The 17570-nt window shown below is 42.3% G+C and overlaps 1 non-coding gene across 1 annotated transcript; it reads left to right on the forward strand.

Annotated features, from left to right (window-relative positions):
- Nucleotides 1–3197: 3197 nt before the first annotated feature.
- TRNAS-AGA lies at nt 3198–3269 on the forward strand. The gene has a single exon. It is a non-coding gene; the product is annotated as a tRNA-Ser (tRNA).
- Nucleotides 3270–17570: the final 14301 nt, after the last annotated feature.

The raw sequence follows: 17570 nt of genomic DNA on the forward strand, positions 1-17570 counted from the left end.
GTTCCAGCTACAGCAATAAGAAAAGGAAATAAAAGACATACACACTGGGAAGGGGAAAAATTGCCTTTTGTTCACATGTTGTCTGTAAATAATTCCGAAGAATCAACAAACAAAACTTCTGGAAATGAGCAATTACAGCAAAGTCATAGGATACAAGGTCAATATACAAAAGTTAATTTTCCCCTATGAACCATCAATGAATAATTGGAATTTGAAATTAAAAGCACAATACCATTTATATTAGCACATTTCACCCCAAAAAGAAAATGTTTACATATAAATCTAACAAAATGCCTTTAGGATCTATATGCAGAAAACTAAAAACTGATGAAAGAAAACAAATAAACAGAGATATTCTGTATTTACAAACTTAAAGACTCAATATTGTTAAGCTGTCAATTTTTCCCTACTTGGTCTAGAGATTCAATGCAATTCAAAGCAAAATCCCAGCAAACTGTTTTGTGGATATAGACAAAGTGATTCTAAAGTTTATATATTGACAAACTGATTCTAAAGCTATACTCTAAAAGCAAAAGCTCCAGAATAGCCAATGCAATACTGAAGAAGAAAAACACATTTGGAGGACTGATATTATCCAACATCAAGACTTACGATAAACCTACAGTAATCAAGATAGTGTGGTATTGAACAAATAGACATACTTATCAATAGAATAAAATGGAAAGCCCAGTAAACCTATACAAATACAGTCAACTAATCCTTGTAAAAGGAGAAAAAGCCATTCAATGGACAAAGTATAGTCTTTTCAACAAATGATGCCGACGTAACTGGACATCCATGTGCAACAAAATTAATCTAGACAGATCTTACACCTTTCACAAAAAAAAAAAAAACCTAGTAATGAATCTTATGTAGATCTAAATGTAAAACACAAAACCAAAAACCATCAGAAGTTAACATACTAGAAAACAGAGGTGATCTTGGGTTCAGTGATGAGTTTCTGGATACAAAATCAAAAGTACAATCCATGAAAGCAAAAATCAATTAAGTTGGACTTTATTAAAATTAAAGACTTCTGTGAAAGACACTGTTAAAAGAATGAAAAGACAAGCCATATTCTGGTAGAATATTTGTAAAACACACTTGTTAAAGGCCTTGTATCCAAAATACATAAAGAATCCTTAAAAATTAACAATAAGAAAGCAAACAACTCAATTAAAAAATGGATAAAAGATCTGAATATCAAAGAAGATATATAGATGGCAACCAAACATACATAAAGATGCTCCTTATCTTTTGTTATTAGGGAATTTCAAATTAAAACAAGGAGATACCATCACACATCTATTAGAATGGCTGAGATGCAGAAAAGTAACAATAACAAATACTGACAAGGATGAGGAGCAACAGAAATTTCCATTCATGGTTAGTGGGAATGCAAAAGGGTACAGCCACCTTGGAAGACAGGCTGGCAATTTCTTACACAACTAAACATAGTATTACAATATGATCCAGGAATCATGCTCCTAGGTATTTATCCAACTGAAGTGAAAACTTACATCTAACCAAAAACTTGCACGCAAATGTTTATAGCAGCGTTATCCATAATTGCCCAAAACTGGAAGCAACCAAGATGTCCTTTAACATGTGAATGAATAAACTGTGGCTCCTCTATAAAATGGGATATTATTGTGTTAAAAATAAATGAGCTATCAATACATGAAAAGACACAGAAGAATCTTAGATATATATTATTAAGTGAAAGAAGAGAGTCTGAAATGGCTACATACTGTATGATTTCAATAATGTGACACTCTGCAAAAGACAAAATTATAGAGACAGTTCAAAGATAAGTGGTTTTCCAGGAGCTTGGGGGGAGGAGAGGGATAAATAGGTAAAGGTCATTATATAATGATAAAGTGATCAATTCAAAAGGACATAACAATCATAAATACATATGTACGCAACCAACATCAGAGCACCTAAATATATTAAGCAAATATTAACAGATCTGAAAGGAGAAATAGACAACAATACAATAATAGTAGAGGACTTCAATACCTCACTTTCAATAACGGATAGATCATCCAGACAGAAAATGAATTAGGAAATTTTGGACTTGAACCACACTTTAAACCAAATGAACATAACAGACATACATGGAGCATTCTATCAAATAGCAGCAGAACACACATTCTTCTCAAATACACACAGAACATTCTCCAGCATGGACCACATGTTGGATCACAAAACAAGTCCTGGCAAATTTAAAGAGACTGAAATTATATCAAGTATCTTTTCTGTTCACAGCAGTACAGAACTAGAAATCAATAATAGGAGGAAAACTGGAAAATCCACAAATATGTGAAAATTAAACAACACACTTCTGAATAACCAATGGGTCAAAGAAGAACTCAAAAGGAAAATCAAAAAATATCTTGAAACAAGAAAAAGTGGAAACACAACATACCAAAATGTATGGGATACAGCAAAATCAGTTTCAAGAGAGAAGTTTAGAGCAATAAACACCTACATTAAGGAAAAAGAGAGATCTCAAATAAATTACCTAACTTTATACCTCAAGGAACTAGGAAAGAACAACAAATGAAGCTCAAGGTCAGCAGAAGGAAAGACATAACAAAGACCAGAGCAGAAATAAATGAAATAGAAATCAGAAAAACAATTTAAAAATCAATAAAACTAAGGACTATTTTTTTAAAGACAGACAAACTTGACAAACTTTTAGGTAGACTAAGGAAAAAAACAGAAGACTCAAATTTTAAAAATCAGAAATGAAAGAAGTGATATTACAATTGATACCACAAAATACAAAGGATCACAAGAGACTTCTATGAATAATTACATGCCATCAAATTGGATAGCCTAGAAGAAATGGTCAAATTCCTAGAAACATACAACTTACCAAGAATAAATCGTGAAGAAACAGAAAATCTGAAGAGACCAATAATGAGTAAGATTGAATGGGTAATCAAATAACTCCCAACAAAGAAAAGCACAGGACCAGATCGTTTCATTGCTGAATTCCACCAAACATTTAAAGAAGAATCAATGCCAATCCTTCTCAAGCTCTTCCAAACAGTTTAAGAACAGGGAACACTCCCAAACTCACTTTACAAGATCAACATTATCCTGATACCAAAGCCAGATAAGGAACTACAGAAAAGGAAACTACAGGCCAATATCTCTAATGAATACAGATTCAAAAATTCTAGGGGGAAGGTATAGCTCATGGGTAGAGTGCATGCTTAGAATGCATGAAGTCCTGGGTTCAATTCCCAGTACTTCTATTAAAAATAAATAAATAAGCCTAGTTATCTCCTTACCCCATCAAAAAAAAAAAACAAAAACTCAACAAAGTACTCTCAAATCAAATTCAACACATTAACAGGGTCATACACCATGATCAGGTGGGATTTATCCTTATGATGCAAAGATGGTTTGATGTATGCAAATCAATAAATGTGATACACCATCTTAAAAGAATGAAAGACAAAAATCATATGATCATCTTAATAGTTGTGGAAAAAGCATCAAAGCATCTGACAAAATACAACACCATTTCATGATTAAAAACTCTCAACAAATTTGGTATAGAAGGAATAGACTGCAACATAGTAAAGGTCATATTTAAAAGCCCACAGCTAACACCATGGTCAATGCTAAAAGTCTGAAGCCTTTTCCCCTAACATCAAGAACAAGACAGGGGTGTCCACTCTCACCACTCTATTCAACATAATACTGGAAGTCCTAGTAAGAACAATCAGGCAAGAAAAAGAAATAAAAGGCATCCATATTGGAAAGGAAGAAGTAAAACTCTGTTTGTTGATGATATGAACTTATATGTAGAAAATCCTAAAGAATCCATCAAAAAACTGTTAGAATTAATCATCAAATTCAGTAAAGTTTCAGGATACAAAATCAACATACAGAAATCAGTTGTGGGTTTCTATATACTAACAATGAAATATCTGAAAAAGAAAGAAAATCCATTTACAATAGAATCAAAAAGAATAAAATGCTTAGGAATAATTTTAACCAAGGAGGTGAAAGACCTTTTTATTGAAAACTTTAAGACTTCGATGAAAGAAATTAAAGACACAAACAAATGGAAAGATATCCTGGGTTTATGGATCAGAAGAATTAACATTGTTAAAATGTCCATCCTGTCCAAAGCCTTCTATAGATTCAATGCAATCTCTATCAAAATCCTAATTGCATTTTCTACAGAAATAGAAAAATCTATCCTGTAATTAGAATGGAGCCACAAAAGACTTTGAATAGCAATCCTGAGAAAGAAGAACAAATCTGGAAGCACCACACTTCCTGATTTCATATTATATTACAAAGCTACAGTAATCAAAACAGTCGCATAAAAACACAGACCAATGGAACAGAATTGTGAGCCCAGAAATAAACTCTCAAATATATGGCAACTAATATTTGACAAGGAAGCCAAGAATACTCGATAGAGAAAGGATAGTCTCTTCAGTAAGTGGTATTAGGAAAACTGGATAATCACATGAAGAAAAATGAAATCGAACTTGTATCTTACACCACTCACAAAAATTAACTCAAAATGAGTTAAAGACTTAAATGTAAGACCTGAAACTATGCAACTCTTAGAAGAAAACAGGGGAAATCTACTTGACACGGATCTCAGTGGTGATTTTTTGAATATGACAATAAAATTACAAGTAACAAAGACAAAAATCAGTAAGTGGGACTACATCAAACTAAAAAGCTTCCAACCAGTAAAAGAAACTATCGACAAAATGAAAAGGCAACCTGTTCAATGGGAGAAAATATTTGTAAACCATGTATCAGATAATGGGTTAAACATCCAAAATATATTAAAAAAAAAAAAAACACTTGTAGCAAAAACCAAACAATTTGATTAAAAACTGGAGAGGATCAGAAAAGACAGTTTTCCAATGAAGACATAAAAAAAACGAACACGTACACAAAAAGGTGCTTGACATTACTAAACATCAGAAAAAGGCAAGTGAAAACTACAATGAGGTATCACCTCATTCTTGCTGAATGGCTGTCATCAAAAATTTAAGAAATAACAAGACTTGGAGAGGATATGGAGAAAAGGGAATCTTTGTGCAGTCCTGGTGGGAACATAAATTGGTACAGCCTCAGAAAATAAAAAATAGAACCACCACGTGATCCAGCAATCCCACTTCTAGCTATATATCTAAAGGAAATGAAATCAGGATCACAAAGAGATACCTGCCCTCCTACGTTCACTGCAGGATTACTCACCATAGCGAAGATATGGAAACAACTTAAGTGTCTGTTGATGGATGAATGGATAAAGAAGATGTGGTATGTATATACAATGGAGTATTATTCAGCCATGAGAAAGAAGGAAATCCTGCCATTTGTGTTAACATGAGTGGACCCTGAGGGTATTATTAAGCCAAGTGAAATGTTAGGCAGAGAAAGAGAAATATTATATGACCTCATTTATATCTAGAATCTAAAAAAGCCAAACTCATAGAAACAAAGTGGTACAGTGGTTGCTAGGGGCTGGGCGGTCAGAGAAGTGGAGAGATGTCTGTTGAAGGCTGCAAATTTCCAGTTAGAAGATGAATTAAGCTCTATATCTACCACCACCTCCATTAAACAGTTACATCACCCCCCAAAACTCCCTCATGTGGCCTCTTTGTGATCAACCCCTATTTCTGGCAACTACTGGTCGGCTTTCCATCTCTATGGTTTTGCCTTTTCCAGAATGTCACACAAGTGGATTCATGCAGTATGTAGCTTCAGGGATCTGGCTTCTTTCACTTAGAAAATACATTTGTTTTACTCTAGGGGTCATGATCCACTGTTAACCGTATTTATTTTATTGCTCAGATTCCCCAGTTTTGGTTGTTGAGAGTTTTTCAAGCTGGTTCGTGTGAATTTTGGACGTATCCCCATCATGTTTTCAGCACTTCCCTAATTCTGACACCATAAACTGGTCCTGGCTTATTTTGTTCTTCTCCTTTTTCAGTCCTGAAATCCCAGCCCAGTTCTCCAAGAAGCCCTGTATGCCTGGAGAATACACTCCAGGGGACCCAGACAACCTGTCCTCAGAGAAGAAGGCTTGAGAGAATCTTACTCATGTCCTGCAGGGCCCAAAAGACAGCAGAGCAGAGGGCTTTTCTCATCAGAAGGCACCGCAAGGTGGCAGAACTGCAGGGCTAATGGCAGACATGGGTCTGCTGCATGATTCAGGCTGGTGGAGGGCTCGGATCAGTGTTGACATCATCTCGCATCATGGCTTCTCTGGTTCCTGACGATATTTCCAAACAGCATAGTGCCTGGAAGGCTGTCCAAGGTTTTCATATATGATGCTAACTTTCAACATGGGATGCAGTCTCACTGCCTTTACACCAACTGCCCAACCACTCTCAGCCACTGATAATCACATTGTGGTTGTTTTCGTTGACTAAACCAAACTGTGGCTTTCTCATCAAATTACCTCAGCTGAGGAACCCCTTGATGTCGACCTACAAACTGTGTTTAAAACTTCTGTCTAAAACATTTGATTCTTTCAAAACCCCTTGCTAAAACAGTCTGTATCAAGGGCAGGCTGTGACAGTTCCCTGGGGTTGCTATGGGAACCAATGTCTGTGAATTTCAAGTGACACCTAGTTAGCAGCTGGTTGTTAGCGGCTCTTTGGAAGAAGGGATGTTTCTCTTTTCTTTTAAAGTGGAACATTTCTCTCTCTGGGTTGTGAGCAATTAGCCATGGGTGATTTTCCTCGGCAAAGTCATGCTGCTGTGTGACTGGATTCCTGCTCACTGAGGGAGTGAGGGGCACCAGCAGGAACTGGCTCAGACTTGCTCTCTGTGGAGGACACACCAGCTGAGTCTGCTCCTTGCTGGCTGAGGCTACCACCTCTGATTGAGGCAGGGAAGCCACGTGGAGCCTGCAGGGTGAATGACTATCGTGGGGGTGAGGAGGAGTGTCACAGTCCCTGCTGGGGTCCCCTCCCTGTCCTGGCGCCAGCACCAAAGACCAGATTCCTGACCCTTCCTCCTTAAATCCTGGGCTGCAGTCCCCCTGCCAGTCCCCAGGTGCCCTCTCAGCCATTAATAGTCACTTGCGACGAGTTGCATTTGGTGGCTGAACTGATCCCAGCATGTTCTCTTGTTGCCGGTGTGACCCAGAAGCCCTTGCTCCCAAAAGCCTGCCCCTATATGGCACTGTTGGTCCAGATGAGACCTGCAACCATCCGCCTCTGTAAGCCCTGGTCCTGACCTCCTGTCTGCAACACACCAAGGCTGGGCGCATTGAGCCTTGCAGCCCCTCCCGAAGATCCTGGTCTTTCTTGCTGAGTGAGTGAGGAGCACCCAGTGAGTTTAAGAGCAGCATTAAGGACTGGGCCAGAGGGTGTGCTCCAAAAGTTTGGTCCATAGTGCACGGGGAAATCAGGAGGAGGCAGGTGAGGATTATACCTCACCGATGCACCAGGGCTGAAAATCTGGGAGCAAAGCTCGTAGGGGCCAGGGAGGAAGTGGGGAGATGGATGGGAGAGGTGACTGCGTGGAGAGAGCAGCTCTTCTGGACAAGCACCTAGGAGGGTAGCACAGGTGCCAGGCCTTTAAGAGTCTCATCCACAAACTTCTGGAAGGCTCTGGATGCTGAGCTGGCTGGAAGGTCCCCAGGCTGAGATCCCAGGACTATCTGTGAATATCTTGGCACTGACAGGGGGTCCAGGGTCAGTTAGGACAAAGCCTCTTCCTGTACAACAATCAGGGGCACATGGATGTTGTGCTCTTCAGTCACTAGTAAGTAAACTTATTTTGGTACATAGCAAAGGGAAGACCACGAGTAAATACTGTCATCTCAGGCAGTGGTTCTCAGCCCTGGCCACACGTCAGAATCATCTGGAAAAGGGGAGTCACTTTCTAAACCTAATGAATTTAACCCAGTGATTCAACGGCTCTGGGGTGCAGCTAGCTCAGATTTGTAAGCGTTCTCTGAGAGATTTTAATGGGTGGCCAGAGAAGAGAAGTCCTGCTCTAAGAGCATCTCTAACCCCCTAGACCACGTGACAATGGCAAATCTGACCATCACTTGGAGGCAGCATGCTATAATTTGGTTCAGTTTCTTACTAAATGAAAAAAAAATTCCTCTAAGTTGAATCTGCACTTAGACATATCACCACTCTCTGTAAACAGGGGTAAGAAGGTCAGGAAAATAGATGTCACCATGAGCATCTTCCTACCATTGTGACATGGCTGTCATAGTAAATAAGAACACAGAGCTTTGTTTTTCTTTCCATTCAGTGATTGTCCCCTGTCACTGAACAGGAAAGCCGGGCCCCAAGGCCACATGCTGCTGTGGGGAAATGCAGGATTCAAACTCAGAGCATCGCAGGTCAGGGCCACATCCCAGCTAGTGGCCCTAACCAAAGCTGTGAAGCAGGAATCCCTGACACACTCCATGGTTGAGAATGGATGGGCAAGGTGGTTTCTCAAAGTCTGGAGGACAAGGTGGTTTCTCAAAGTCTGGGCAGCAATGTCTACCATCACCTCTAAATTGAGCCTGTGGGCAGGGCACCCATGAAGGACAAGGAAGCACAGGGGGCCCCAGGTGCTGACTAGTGAATGACCACGGCATCTGACAATGACAGTGTTAGGCTTTACGAGAGAGACTGGTCAGAGGGGAGCGAGTCATCCAGTGGTGGCTGCCAGGAGGGAAAAGGAAGTTGAGGGACAGATCTGTAAGTCAACTCAAAAGCCACCAAAACCCTGGAGGTCATTAGGCCTGAATTCCTTACTTAAGAGACACAGAAATTTCGTCACTGGAAGGTGAAGGGACTCCCCAGGTGGGGAGCCTGGAGAGACCAGGTGTCCACTCCTTCAGCCAGTCCTGCCCATCCTGAAAACACTTTCTGAGCACTGGGCCTGTGACACCATGTTCCAGGTTTGGAGGATGCAGCAGAAACCCCCAACCGCAGGAGGTCACAGTCAACGCGCATGTCGTACATGGGTCTCCTACTCCTGCTACAAACCACCTCAAACAACACACACTTCCTGCCTGACGGTTCTGTGGTTTGAAAGTCCGACATGACTCCCGGGGCTAAAACCAAGGTGTTGGCAGGGCTGTGTTCCTTTCTGGAAGCTCCAGGGGAGAATACATTTCCTCGCCCTTTCCAGCTTCCAGAGGCCACCACATTCCTGGCTCATGGTCTCTTTCTCCGTCTCAAAAGCCGCAAAATCAGGCGGAATTCTCTCACCCCGCCTCCCTCTGATCTCCCTTCCACCTCCCTCTTCCCCTTTGAAGGGCCCTAACAATTACGCTGAGCCCATCCAGACAATCCAGGGTAACTTCCTAATCTTAAATCAGCGATTAGCAACCTTAATTCCTCTCTGCTGTGTAATAACACACTCACAGGGTCTGGGGATCAGGACACAGACATCTTTGCTGGGTCGGGTGGGGATTGGGACACTGTTCTGCCTCCCACTGTTCCCATGAGTTTTGTGACAACCCTACTGTGGTGGGAGACAGACGGGGGATCTGAAAGCTCAGGAGATAAACTAGGTGTTAGCAGGAGAAAACTGCCCCTGGAGATTCTCTGGGGATGGAGCCTTTGTGCAAAAAAACACACAGAAGGGAGGTTTGAGATGGAAAGTGTTGTGCACGCCTCCCACCCCTGATCACACACAGGGTGTGTTTCCCAGCAAGTGGAAATGTTATGCAGGGGCAGGGAGCCCCACTTTCCTCCCAGCGCCAGAAGCGAAGTGTCTGGAATGAGCCAGAAGTTTAAAAGCTAACCTGTTATGAAGTCGGCCAAGAGCAGAGAAGGGCAAAGCTGCCTGGCCCTGCCCCCACCACTCTCTGGTTTGGTTCCCTCTGAGCCGTTCCAGAGAGGCCCCCCATTTTAGCCGGCAGGTGGGCGTCAGAGAAACTGCAACCTGAAAGGACAGATCTGGAGTGGAAATAGCCTCCCAATTGGTCCCCCTGTCTTCAGTTCTCCCTCCACCTCTGCTGCCCCAGAGATCTTTCCAAAAGCAAACCCGGGCACATGAGTCCCACTTAAGCCCTGCAGTGGCTTTTTGCATTCTTCACAAAAAGGCCCCTCACAGCCGGGTCTGCCCTTCCTTGCAAGGAGGTTTCTTTCCTGAAAACACCACCATCTTTACAGCCTCCAGGCCTCTGCGATAAACTTCCCCTCCTTCTCTTTCTGGAAAACTCGAACTCAAAACCAAGTATCACTTCCAACACAGGGGCTCCCGCAGGAGCTTAGTGGTGCCTCCCACTACCCATTCACTGCCTGATTCTCCCACTGGGTTGAGAACCCCAGGGGCTGAGAGTGGTCATTTCCCCAGGACCTACTGAGTAAGGAGCCAGGCACAGTGGGTGCTCTGGAAATGTTTGTCACATGAAGAAGGATTATAGAAGGTTGGCGTGCCCCGCTTTCCTGGTTCCCTAGGAATTAGGAATTTGGATGCAGAATCTGAATGAGTTTCATTAATGTATGAAATTGGACTAAGTCCACAATTAAAAGAAAACCATGCTGGCAGTTCTGATAGACTGCTGGCATTCACAGCCACAGTACATGGCCTCCCTGTAGCCACCCCCCAGCCTACAGGACATCACACCTCCCCCCATTAAGAAGCTGGGTGCGCTCTCACCCCTGAAATTAAAGTTGGCCTTGTGACTTGCTTTGGCCAACAGGATGCAGCAGAAGTGGCAATGTGCCATTTCAGGTCCAGGCCTCGGGGGTCTTGAATGCTTCTGCTCTGCTCTCAGGACCCCTGCCTCGGCCACAGGAACAAGCCTGAAGGAAGCAAACAAGCCGGGGTGGTCCAGAGAGTAGAACTGATTCATGCCACCTGAGGCCAAGCCAGGTCCACCAGGCCCTGCTCAGATACCAACTAACCCCAGAGTGGGCCCAGCTGAGTCCAGCTAAGCCTGGTCCAAATCACCAGAACCACCCACCCAACCTACAGACACATGAGCAAAAAGAAATGGCTGTTGTTTTAAGCTACTAAAATCAGGGGGGTGGGGGGGTTGTTACACAGCATTCTTGTGGCAGTAGGTAACTGATACAGGACAGCTGATGGCTGAGAAGCAAACGAGAAATGAGATCTTGGCTCACGGGTGGGAGTAGAAAGGAGGGAGTCAAGAGAATCCATCTTCTCTATTAAACTATTAAAGTTTCATTCAAGGGAAAGGGAGGCCTCTCCTCCTTCAATCTGCCCACACTCAGACTGCTTTTCACTTGCTTCTTCCTGGAGTTCACTTGGGGACTGGAAGCAGGAATGGACTCAAACATCGTATTTTCCTGAGTGGAAATCATTAATCCAATGCTTCCTGAAATAAGGAAGCCCTCTGAGACCTATTTTCTGACTCTGCCCGATGGACCTGGTATCTGCATTCTGGAGGTTAGTTTCAGGAAGAAGTTGCGGGCCTGCTGGAAAAGATCACTTGAGGAAGGCTGTGTTTGGAAAAACATAACAAAAACAAAGATAAGAGCTAATCTGACCTCAGAGTTTTCACAGAAGTGGGAGATCAGGTTAGGAGCCACAGGCCTGGAACTGGAGGGAGCATGGGGCAGCGATGGTCAACCAAAAGCGTCCTGGAGGTGTGATTATCCACTCAGCATGCATGTGCACTCTTAGGTCTGTCTCGAATGGGTCTGGCCTTGCTCCTAACTTTCCCTTGTAACTCAGTGGGCCTGATTTGAGGCTAATTTGGGAACTGCCCCAAAGCACACTTCAGAATTTTTCTTAACAAAGATGAGGAAGGAGGCCAGAGGGGTTGCTCCGCCCGTGAAACGGATCCTCAATGCCAAGCCTGGCTCAGATCTCACTGCCTTCCTGGCCTCCTACGTGGAAGGGCCCCCTCCTTCCTATGAACCCTGCTGACAACCCCTGCGGGCTGCTGGGCACACACCTCGGCTGGTCTGACCTGTAACACAAGGGGTTTCTAACTTGCCAACCCTTTACAAGTGTCTTCGTGACCTCAGGTGCAAGTGCTCAGCGTTACAAGTGGCTGAATAAACTTTTTTTTATTTGAAGGTTTTACTTTTCCTTAAGTTGCTAAAACAAAACAAAACTGGAGCCCCACAAATAATACTCAGATGCAGCCAAATAAGTGTAGGTTCTTTCTGTTAAATAATTGAATTGCTTTTCCTTACAAAATCCCATTCAACACGTGGTGAGGAACCAGCATAAATCAAATTTTTTTAAGGATGAGTCTAGTCTTTAAGTTTTCTTGGCTCCTTTTTCTTTTCCTGAGGTAGAGTTGATTTACAATATTATGTAAGTTTCAGGTATGCAACAGACTGATTCACAATTTTTAAAGATTATAAAATTTTTTACAGATTAAGGGAGAACCTGGGAAGCCAGCACCACATATAATGTTACTTCTGTGGGAAATGTGTTCTCTGTTCTGAAACAGCTGGCCTTCAACTGACCTGTTGAGGGACCAGCCATTTCCAAGGTGGTCATCTTTGAGCAAAGGAGAGGCACATCTCCCTGCAAGGCTTTTCCATTTTCATTAAGGACATTCAAAGGCATTCTGCATGATTTATCTGTCTCTCTAGTTCAATTCACTCCTTTGACCAGAATCTCTTGCAGCCTCTGATCCAGGAGTCACTTCTCCCTTCCCTAAACTGCAGAAAGTTCTTGGTCAAGAAGGTTTCCTCACCCTCTTCCTTCACCACCCCTCAGTTCTTTGCTTTCTAAGTTTTTTTTTTTTTTTTTTTAATAGAGGTACTGGGGATTGAACCCAGGACCCTGTGCATGCTAACCATGTGCTCTACCACTGAGCTACACCCTCTCCAGCTCTTTGCTTTCCAAAGTGCTCTAATGAAGGAAGGACTGTAGTTTAGAATCACTGTTCCACACCAGTGGGGGCCTCATATGATTGTCTGCTCTTTCCACCTTGGTCCACAGAAGCCAGCTTTCTTCCCCTGGAAACAGTCATGAGGCCATGCCAAGGTGGGCACAGCCGCTGAGAGCACCCCCAGGGAAGGGCCTGTGGGGCAGTGAGGGAGGAGTGAGGTGGAGATCCCCAGATGCAGCCAGCAGACCAGCCAAAGCAAGCCTGGATGTCAACGGGTGATGGATGTCAGGCCTGACACCCCACCTTGACAACTACTCTGCCATGATTTTTCTAAGTCTTCTTTTCTTATTTATCTTAAAATAATAAGTAAACATGAAATATGGAAAATTTCAAACATACAAAAGTAGGAACATATAACAAACCCCCATGTACCTGTTACCCAGCTTCAACAATTGTCTACTCATGGCCAATCACATTTTATCTATACCTTCACCCATTTTCCTTCCTCTTAGTTATTTGGAAATAAATCCCATGTATTACATCTTTTTTTTTTCCTGTAAATACTTCAGTCATTCTAAAAGAGAAGGCCTCTTTTTCAAAAAAGCACAACAAAATGTACTATTATCAAATCTGAAAAGATTCAGTGCAATCCCTATCAAAATTCTACTGGCATTTTTTTCACAGAAAAAAAAAATCCTAAAATTGGCATGTAACCACAAAATACCAAAAAACAATCCTGAGCAAGAAGAACAAAGCTGGAGGCATCACAACTCCTGATTTCAAACTTTATTACAAAGCTATAGTAATCAGAACAGTATGGTACTGGCATAAAACCCAACACAGACCAATGGAACAGAATCAGGAGTCCAGAAATAAACTCACAGACATACAGTCAACTAATATTTGACAAGACAGTTGATATTAATGGGGAAATAATAGTCTCTTCAACAAATGGTGTTAGGACAACTGGATAACCTCTCATAGAAAAATAAAACTGAACCTCCTATCTAACACCATTCACCAAATACAAACTCAAAATGGATTAGACTTAAATGTAAGACCTGAAACTGTGAAACTCCTAGAAGAAAACATAGGGAATAATCTCCTTGACATGGGTCTTAGCCCTGATTTTTTAGATATGACACCAAAAGTACAAACAACAAAAACAAACATCAGTGAGTGGGACTCTATCAAACTGAAAAGCTTACAACCAGCAAAAGAAAGTATCAACAAAATGAAAGGCAAACTATGGAATGGGAAAAAAATATTTATAAACCATATATTAGATAGGGGGTTAATATCCAAAAATAAACAAAGAACTCATACAACTCAAGGGCAAAAGAACAATGTGATTAAAAAATGGGCAGAGGACCTGAACAGACATTTTTCAAAAGAAGACATACAAATGACAACAGGTATATGAAAAGATGCTCAACATCACTAATCACTAGGGAAATACAAATCAAAACTACAATGAGATACCACGTCATGCCTTCAGATTGGCTTTTATCAGAAAGACAAAAGATAAGTGGTGGTGAGGATGCGGAAAAAAGGAAACCCTTGTGTACTTCTGGTGAGAATGTAAATGGGTGCAGCCACTATGGAAAACAGTAAGGAAATTCCTCAAAAGATTAAAAATAGAACTACCATATGATCCAGCAGTCCCACTTAGGTATATGTCCAAAGTTAGGATCTCAAAGAGATATCTGCACTCCCATGTTTACTACAGCATTACTCTGAATAGCCAAGATATAGAACCAACCTAATTGTCTATTGATGAGTGAATAAAGAAGACGTTGTATATTTATACAATGGAATATTATTCAGCCATAAAAAGAAGGAAATCTTGCCATTTGGGAAAATACGGATGGACCTTGAGGGCATTATGCTAAGTGAAATTAGTCAGATAGAGAAAGAATACTCTAGGATCTCACTTACATGTGGAATCTAAAAAAGCCAGACTTCAACTTAAATGTCCATCAACAGATGACTGGATAAAGAAGATGTGGTGTATATACACAATGGAATACTACTCAGTCATAACAAAGAATAAAATGCCACTTGCAGCAACATGGATAGACCTAGAGATCATCATTCTAAGTGAAGTAAGCCAGAAAGAGAAAGAAAAATTTCATATGATATCACTCATATGTGGAATCTAAAAAAAAAAAAAGAAAGTAAGAAAGAAAAAAGAACACTATGAACTCATCTACAAAACAGAAACAAATTTGCAGACATAGTAAAGTCTTAAGGTTACCAGGGAATGGGGGTGAGAAGGATAAATTTGGGAGTTTGAGATTTACAAATGTTAGCCATTATATATAAAAACAGAGTTTTTAAAAAGTTTCTTCTGTATAGCACAGGGAACAGTGTTCATTACCTTCTGATAAACCTTAATGAAAAAGAATATGAAAATGAATATATGTATGTATATGCATGACTGGACATTGTGCTGTACACCAGAAATCAACACATTTGTAACTGACAGTACTTCAATAATAAATAAATAAGTAAATAAGTAAAAATTAAAAAGCCAAACCTGTAGAAACAGAGAGCAGAATGGTGGTTGTTGGGGTCTAGGGGTGGGGGTGGGATGAGGAGATGCTGGTCAGAGAGTACAAACCTCCATTTAGAAGATGAGTGAGTTCCTCACTTACCTGATGCACTGCATTGTGACTACAGATAGCAACACTGCACTGTATACTTGCAAACTGGTAAGAGAGTAAATCTTAAAAGTTCTCAGCACACAAAAGAAATGGCAATTATGTGACATGATGGAGGTGTTAGCTAACACTATGGTGGTAATCATATTGCAGTATATAAGTGTATCAAATCACCACTGCATACGCCTGAAACTTACACAATGTTATATGCCAATTTATCTCAATAAAACTGGAAAAATCTAGAAATAATTAACAGTAATGCCTCAGTATTATCAAGTATCCAGTCAGCGTTCAAATTTCCAAAGTGTCAAATGTCATAATTTTTTAAAAACAGGTTATTTGACCCAGGATCAGGGAAGTTCCACATACATCAATTGGTTGATTTGTCTCTTTTAATCTATAGGTTCCCCCGGGGTCTCTTCCCCTTTCTTACTCTGGAATGTGTTTGTTGAAGTAACTGAGTTCTTTGTCCACTACAGCTTCCTGCAGTCTGGACTACTTCCCCGTGGTGTCATTTAACACGTTTCTCTGCCTCCCTCCTTCCTGTGAGGCTGGTGGGAGCTCCAGGCTTGACTGCACTCAAGTTCACCTTTTTTTGGCAGAGTTCCTTTATAGGTGGTAGAGACTCCTTCTTCCAAAGGAGGCTCATAATACCTGGCTGTCCCTCTTTTTACCAAAATAGCCATCGTTGCTGCTTAATGCTTAAATATTTAATCATTAGGGCTGCCCGTTTTTTTAAAATTGAGATATAGTTCATATACCATAAAAGTCACCATTTTAAAGTGTACAATTCAGTAGGTTTCTAGTACATTCACAAGGCTGTGCAACCATCATCACTACCTAATTACAGAACATTTTCATCACCCCAAAAAGAAACCCCATTCCCATTCAAAGTCACACCCCATTCTCCCCTCCTCCCAGGTCCTGGCATCCACTAATCTACTTCCTATCTCTATGGATTTTCCTATTCTGGACGTTTCATATAAATGGAATCATTTGTGGTCTTTCGCGACTGTCTTAGTTGGATCCCTCCCTCCCAAGGCTTGGGCTGTACACACTCAGCATCAAAGCGCAAACGTACTGAGTTTTCCAGGCAGGCAGGTAGCCCTGGCTCCCGCGGGCACCCCCACTGTCATGCTCCTGTGTGTGCTGCAGGGGATGAAAGCTGAATGAGACACAACATCTGCCCTGGAGACACTCAAGGTCCAGCCCAGGAGTGGTGAATGAGCTCCTGGCACGAACAGAGGCCTGCGCGGTGGGCTCCAGGAAGGGGAAGGTTTGCTGCAAGACCTCCCAGGGGGTCTCACAAACGAGGCCAGAGCCAGTTCTCTCTCTCTCTCTCTGATCCATCCATCCTCCTCACTCTCCCGCCTCTGCTGACCACTGCTCTCAGTTTCCCCACAGCCTCTGCACCCCCACCTCCCAGTTGTGACGGACAAGTGGCTCCCAACTTCAGCTGGTCCTTCTGCCCCAGCAGTGGCCTGCAACACCCCACGGCTCAGTCTCCATTCTCCATCCCACACTCTGCAGCAGGCACGCGTTTCTGCGCCAGGCCACAGAAGGTCCCCTGGCCTGTCCAGCTGTGGCGAGGGAGAGGAGCAGGGGCCTGCGGGATGAGAGAGAGCCTTCCAGCCCCAGGGGTCAGGGCGGACACAGCCACATCAGAGGCAGGTGGCGTCTCCACTATGCCTTCACCACTGGGAATTAGAAAGACGGAGAAGAGGGGCCTTCTACTCCAGGCACAAGAGTGGGAAATGACCAGACGCACTCAGGGCCCAATGGATGGGTGGGTCTGGAGAGAGGGAGAGGTGGAGAAAAAGAGAGGTGGCCTTTGTTGCAAGGTTCTGGGTGATGACCACTAAGCTGGAGAGCATGGTCCTATTGTACAGATCAGTGGTTTTTAAACTTATTTTTAGCAACAGAAACCTTGCGTTGCCACATCAGATATTACCCAGAAGCTTCATGCGTGAACCCAAGGAAAGCAGGGCCACTCTCGTCAGAGCAGAGGTGAGGAAAACGAAGTGGCTTGTCCAGGCCCCTCCACCCTCTCCGTCCCCTCACTCTCACCTCAAGGTCCCTGCACCAATTCCTGGAGCTCTGCAGCCCAAGGACAACCTTTGATGGGA

Source organism: Camelus ferus, chromosome 6 (assembly GCF_009834535.1).
Source record: "Camelus ferus isolate YT-003-E chromosome 6, BCGSAC_Cfer_1.0, whole genome shotgun sequence".
Taxonomy (NCBI): Eukaryota; Metazoa; Chordata; class Mammalia; order Artiodactyla; family Camelidae; genus Camelus; species Camelus ferus.